This window comes from Microcebus murinus, chromosome 6 (genome assembly GCF_040939455.1).
Source record: "Microcebus murinus isolate Inina chromosome 6, M.murinus_Inina_mat1.0, whole genome shotgun sequence".
Classification (NCBI taxonomy): domain Eukaryota; kingdom Metazoa; phylum Chordata; class Mammalia; order Primates; family Cheirogaleidae; genus Microcebus; species Microcebus murinus.
The window spans coordinates 79,749,281-79,756,222 of record NC_134109.1 but is presented as its reverse complement, the minus strand read 5'-3'; the positions used below and the strand labels follow the sequence as shown (position 1 = coordinate 79,756,222).

The window sequence follows — 6,942 nt, the reverse complement described above, 5'->3', positions numbered from 1 at the left end:
AGGCTGAGGCAGGAGGATTGCTTAAGCCCAGGAGTTTGAGGTTGCTGTAAGCTAGGCTGATGCCACAGCACTCACTCTAGCCTGGGCAACAAAGTGAGACCCTGTTTCAAAAAAAAAAAAAAAAAAGAACTGAATGACAGCTGGGCACGGTGACTCACGCCTGTAATCCTAGCACTCTGGGAAGCTGAGGCAGGCAGATTGCTCAAGGTCAGGAGTTCGAAACCAGCCTGAGCAAGAGTGAGACCTCGTCTCTATACTATAAATAGAAAGAAATTAATTGGCCAACTAATATATATATAGAAAAAATTAGCCGGGCATGGTGGCACATGCCTGTAGTCCCAGCTACTCGGGAGGCTGAGGCAGGAGGATTGCTTAAGCCCTGGAGTTTGAGGTTGCTGTGAGCTAGGCTGATGCCACAGCACTCACTCTAGCCTGGGCAACAAAGTGAGACCCTGTCTCAAAAAAAAAAAAGAAAAGGTGACAGGAGGAGAGGGTACAGATAAAGCTGGAGCGATAAAAAGTTAAATGGCATGATTTGTAGGCCAAGGTGAGATTGGACTTCATCATAGATTTTATCTAAGAGTAATGGGAAGCCATTGAAGCAATAGCAGGAAAGTGTCCTCCAATTCATATTTTAAAAAGGTCACCTTGGCCACTCCATGGAGAATGGATTGAAGTGGGGCTAGAGTGACACCAGGGAGATAGTTAGAAGGCTATTGTCATTACTCAGGTGAGAGGTGATAGTGGCTTGGCTATGATGGTGGTTGTAGTAGTAGTAGAGAGAGAGAGAAGTAGACACATTGCAGATAGCTTTTGGAGATGGAATCTCAGCACTAGAATGGATGTGGGGGAAGGGAGAAAAGGAGAGGAAGACATGAGGAATTACTCCCAGGCTTGAATAATTGTGTGGACAGAGTCATTATTTTGTGTTGAGGAAGACTGACTGTTCAGTTTTGAACATGATAAACTTGAAATGCCTTTGAGACTTGCCAGTGGAGTGGTCAAGTAGGCAGTGGGAACTACAAGCCTTGAACCTGGAGGAGAGTCTGAGTTGGAGATGTACTGTTGGGAGTTATTGATATATTTAAAGCCTTGATACTAGATAAGATCATCACCAATGCAGTGGCTCACACCTGTAATCCTAGCACTCTGGGAGGCCAAAGCAGGAGGATCGCTCAAGGTCAGGAGTTCAAGACCAGGAGTTCAAGACCAGCAAGAGCGAGACCCCATCTCCACTAAAAATAGAAAGAAATTAGCTGGACAATTAAAAATATATAGAAAAAATTAGCTCGGCATGGTGAAGCAGGAGGATGGCTTGAGCCCAGGAGTTTGAGGTTGCTATGAGCTAGGCTGACGCCATGGTACTTGAACTCCAGCAACAGAGGGAGACTCTGTCTCAAAAAATAATAATAATAATAGATAAGATCATCAAGAGGGAACAAGTAGAGCTTCAGGGCATCAATTTATGCATCATATTTTGTATGACTGGCAACACACTGACTTTAGAATTTGCAATGATAATAAGGTGCTCCCAAGAAACCTAATAAAGAGGTGAGAAGAAAACAACAAACGAATGGTGTCCCCGAGCCAAGAAAGAGAAAGTGGTAAACTGCTGAAGGAAGGAGTAGTAAACTTTTTTTTTTTTTTTTTTTTTATTGACAGTGTGTGGTTCTGTCACCCAGGCTGGAGTGCAGTGGCGCCATCATAATTCACTGCAGCCTTAAACTCCTAGGCTCAAGCAATCCTGCTTTACCCTCCTGAGTAGTTTTTTCATAAGTTTAAATTGTTGTAAAGGATGTATTTTGTGCCTGTTTTATATTGTGTGCTTTGTATTCATTTCTTTTTTTCATCTAACAAGAAGCCATAACTTTATTAATGATAGAAACAGCATAAATTTCAAACCAAGCTGCAGTTACTCTTTTGAAACACCAAAAAAAGTCCTTGTTTTCAGATGGTTACATTGTTAATTTCCTAATAGCATTTACAATATCATTACTGTTGTACTTCAGGGCTCCCAGTGCCTTTGCTCTCGACACATTTGCTTGTGACATGACCAATTCTATGTCTTTAACTTCCACACCTGTTTCATCAGCCTCTTCCTCTTCACTCTCCTCTTGTACAGTTGGAGTCTGTGTGTTTTCTTGAATGTTTGAAACAGCTTCACCTTGAACTTTGAATTTCTCAGCAGCTGCTAGCTGCCCCTGCTGAGACAAATCCTCGATCTTGGCTTCCATGAAAACTATGTAGGTATCTGAAGCTGGGCTCTAGTAGACAACTGGTTTTGTGATGACAAAGAAGATATTCTTAGATTTCTGGATACTGACTCTAGTAACCCCTGTAACCTGCCGAAGACCCAGTTTGGACATAGCCTTCCATGCCTTCTTTTCACTACTACTCTGTTGTGCTTTACTGACTGGGTCTTCTTATTTCAGCTGCTGCTGCCAGCGGTGCTTGTTGTGTGGTTGCTTGTGTGGAATCTTGTTCCTCTAGCTCTGGTACTGATTCATCACTGTCAGATTCTGCTCCAGACCCTGTCTCAGACTGAAGCTGTGGCAACTCCTGCTCTGTAGCAGGAACGGTCTCTGTGGCTTCACTGGGCATTTTGTACAAGGAACATGGAACCAAGATGGCAGCAGAAAGAGTGAGAGCCTGTATTCATTTCTAAAATTCTTTTTTCTTTTGGTGTTTCATTTTGGATAATTACTATTGCTATGTCTTCAAATTTAATACTCTTTTTGTCTGCAATGTCTAAACTGTTGTTAATCCCATCCAGTGATTTTTTTAAAAATCTCAGACATTTTAGTTTTTATCTCTAAAGTTCAAGGTGAGTATTTTAAAACTATCTTCCTTGGCCGGGTGCAGTGGCTTACGCCTGTAATCCTAGCACTCTGGGAGGCTGAGGCAGGCGGATTGCTTGAGGTCAGGAGTTTGAAACCAGCCTGAGCAAGAGCAGGACCCCGTCTCTACTATAAATAGAAAGAAATTAATTGGCCAACTAAAAACATATAGAAAAAATTAGCTGGACATGGTGGCACATGCTTGTAGTCCCAGCTACTTGAGAAGCTGAGGCAGAAGGATTGCTTGGGCCCAGGAGTTTGAGGTTGCTGTGAGCTAGGCTGACACCATGGCACTCTAGCCCAGGCAACAGAGTGAGACTCTGTCTTAAAAAAAAAAAATATATATATATACATATATATATATATATATATATATCTTCCAATTCTCTACTTGGAACATATGGAATACAGTTGTAATAACTTTAAATATCCTTGTGTAATTCTTACATGGTATCAGTTCTGGGTTGGTTTCAGTTGATTTTTCTCCTCATTATGCATCATATTTTGCATGACTGGTAATTTTTTTAAAAAACAAATAAAAGGCCGGCTGCGGTGGCTCATGCCTGTAATCCTAGCACTTTGGGAGGCCGAGGCGGGCAGATTGCTCAAGGTCAGGAGTTCGAAACCAGCCTGAGCGAGACCCCGTCTCTACCAAAAATAGAAAGAAATTAATTGACCAACTAAAAATATATATACAAAAAATTAGCCGGGCATGGTGGCGCGTGCCTGTGGTCCCAGCTCCTCGGGAGGCTGAGGCAGTAGGATAGCTGAGCCCAGGAGATTGAGGTTGCTGTGAGCCAGGCTTACGCCACGGCACTCACTCTAGCCTGGGCAACAAAGTGAGACTCTGTCTCAAAAAAACCAAAAAAAAAACAAATAAAAGTTTATTAACAGGTGCATCAAGCTTATATTTGGGAGCACTCACTGATGAGTAACTCAAAGGAGTGATTAGAACTCATGCTTATGTTGCATCTTAACAAAAGAATAATACATTTTTAGAGAAGTGACAAGACAAATGAAAAGGACTTTGAGTTTCCAGACTCTGTAGTGTGAAGGTAAATATATAGGGGAACAAATGGAAGATAATGGCTAGTTAGTAAAGTTTGTTATGTAGATGTCGTTCATGCTGTCTCCAGGCTGAGAAAGATCTAGAGTTGTCTCCAGTGATTGTGATTAACTTCTGTCTTTCCTGCTATCAAGGGATGGGAGATCCCTTACAAATTTATGTCACACTTTTAGGCAAATAGGGAAAAAGCAAAGAGCTTTTCTTGACTCTGCTTCTTCTCGATTACCTTCAGCTCAAAATAACTCTTAGATTAATGTGGCATGTTTTGGGGTGGCATTTTCTGCTACCTTTTATTACTGACTCCACTAAGTTGGAAGAAAAAATTCACTTCAGCTGAAAATAGACTGCTGCTGCGCTTCATCTTCACACAGGGTGACTGAAGGATAGGAGGGAGGAGTAATACTTCCAAGAAGCAGAGAATTGAGTCCATTCAGGGTTGGTGGTGACAATGTTTTTTTTTTTTTGAGACAGAGTCTCGCTTTGTTGCCCAGGCTAGAGTGAGTGCCGTGGCATCAGCCTAGCTCACAGCAACCTCAAACTCCTGGGCTCAAGCAATCCTCCTGCCTCAGCCTCCCGAGTAGCTGGGACTACAGGCACGCGCCACCATGCCCGGCTAATTTTATATATATATATTAGTTGGCCAATTAATTTCTTTCTATTTTTATAGTAGAGACAGGGTCTCGCTCAGGCTGGTTTTGAACTCCTGACCTTGAGCAATCCGCCGGCCTCGGCCTCCCAGAGTGCTAGGATTACCAGCGTGAGCCACCACGCCCAGCCCGGTGGTGACAATGTTTAGTGGCCTGGAGGGGAAAGTGAAGTAAGGTAAGAAGATGTGGAGATTACTGAATAGTCACAAGTTGCTGGACTGGTTTGTCATATTCTAGAAGGAGCAAGATAACAGGATTATAAAATCAGAGATCTTATATCCCAAAGATGTTTGGGAAAGTAGCACTCGAATGAACTTGCAGAATTAAGCATAAAATGTATGGATCTTTGTGTGTCAAATCAATGCCCGAAAGAGAACATCTACTGAAGAGGAAGCACTGAACATGTTACAGCCCTACAAGGTTCACTGCCCGCTGCTCAAGAGGAAGACAATGCACTGAGACAGCCGGGGTTACAGCAGACAAAGAGAAAGAGCAGAGACTGGAGGAAATTCTCAAATTCTTTTTGCTGAGAATTTGGGAGAAAGGGTTTTTAGGGATCGTTTGGTGGGCAAAGAGCTAGGTGATTGGGTCTGCTAATTGGCTGGATATGGGGCAGATAGGGGTGTAGAAATTGTCTTCTTTGCTGAGTCCGTTCCTGGATGGAGGTCACAAGACCACTGGAGTCAGTTCCTTGGTACGGGCCACTGGTCTGAGTGGGTCAGCCAATCCACTGAAATGCAGGGTCTGGAAGATATCTCAAAAGCTAGCCTTAGGTTTCACAAGGGTGATGTTATCTATGAAAGCAATGAAGAAAGCTAAGGATCTTTATGACCATCTGCTATGTGACTCTTGAGCAGTAAGCAATTATAGGAAAGCAAGCTGGGGAACAATGGCTGGTTATATATATATATATATATATATATATAACCTACCATAGTTTCCACCTCATGGCCCTTTATTCATTTCATAAATGGCGGTTTCAAATACCTGTGTGACTAGGATATGATGATCAGCCAGCTCTGTCCTCAGCTACTCAGTGAACATGATGGGCCCACGAACAGGACACCTGTGGTAATAGGCAAGGAGGCTCGTTGGGACCCAACTACAGTTGAGCTACCTGCTGCCAAAGGTCTGACTTGTTAGCAATAAGCACTGAATCTAAGCCCTCAATATGGCATCATACTTCAAGGGAACCCACCAGTCACTTGTTACAAGTTCATTAAATCAGATCCCTTCCACCCTGTGGGAGACAGCAATTCATGCTTTTCAGGACTGTTATGTATCACAGGCTTGGGTCTGCCTTTGTTGGCCTCATGCATCAGCCACTGAGATTGCTAAATGTTTAAATCAGGTGTCTTCAAACTACAGCCTGCGGGCCACATGCAGGCTGCCTAGCACATTTATCCAGCCTTCTGGATGTTTTTGCCCCCGCTGCCTGTCCTGCTTAGCAGCAGACTTGTCCTGGGCCCACAGTGTGCACTCTCCAACGGTCTGAGGGACAGTGAACTGGCCTCCTGTTTAAAAAGGTTGAGGACCCCTGGTTTAAATCTTCTCTATATTTCTCTACAAATATAGAGAATATTTCTCTATTTCTCAGCAAATACCTTTACCATTGTGCAGACCACATTGCCTTCCAGTTTTATAACTCTGTTTCAACATACAAAAGTTCTTGAACTTCTTGAGGAGAGATGCCAGGTCTCATTCTTCATGTGTTCGTCATTCCTACTACAGGCCCAGACCACACAGCATAAGTTTATAAATATTTGGTGAGTAAATGAATGAATAAAAAAACCATACATGGGACTGCAAGCTAGTTCAATCTCTGTGGAAAGCAATATGGAGATACCTCAAAGCGATACAAGTAGATCTACCATTTGATCCAGCAATCCCACTACTGGGCATCTACCCAAAAGATCAAAAGTCGCTTTATGAAAAAGACACCTGCACTCGAATGTTTATAGCAGCACAATTCACAGTTGCAAAGCTATGGAAACAACTCAAGTGCCCATCAATTCATGAGTGGATTAATAAAATGTGGTATATGTATACCATGGAGTACTACTCAGCTTTAAGAAACAATGGTGATATGGCACCTCTTGTATATTCCTGGATAGAGCTGGAACCCATTCTACTAAGTGAAGTATCTCAAGAATGGAAAAACCATCACCACATGTACTCACCAGCAAATTGGTATTAACGGATCAACACCTAAGTGGACATATAGGAGTAACATTTACCGGGTGTCGGGAGGGTGGGAGGGGGGAGGAGAGGATGGGTATATACAACCACAATGAGTAAGAGGTGCAACATATGGGGGCTGGACACGCTTGAAGCTCTTACTCGAGGGTGGAGGGGGGGCATGGGCAATATATGTAACCTTAACACTTGTACC

The 6,942-nt window shown here is 43.0% G+C and overlaps 1 pseudogene; it reads right to left on the bottom strand.

The window, feature by feature from the left end:
• Nucleotides 1-1,858: 1,858 nt before the first annotated feature.
• On the bottom strand, nt 1,859-2,631 carry LOC105859471 (nascent polypeptide-associated complex subunit alpha pseudogene; annotated as a pseudogene).
• Nucleotides 2,632-6,942: the final 4,311 nt, after the last annotated feature.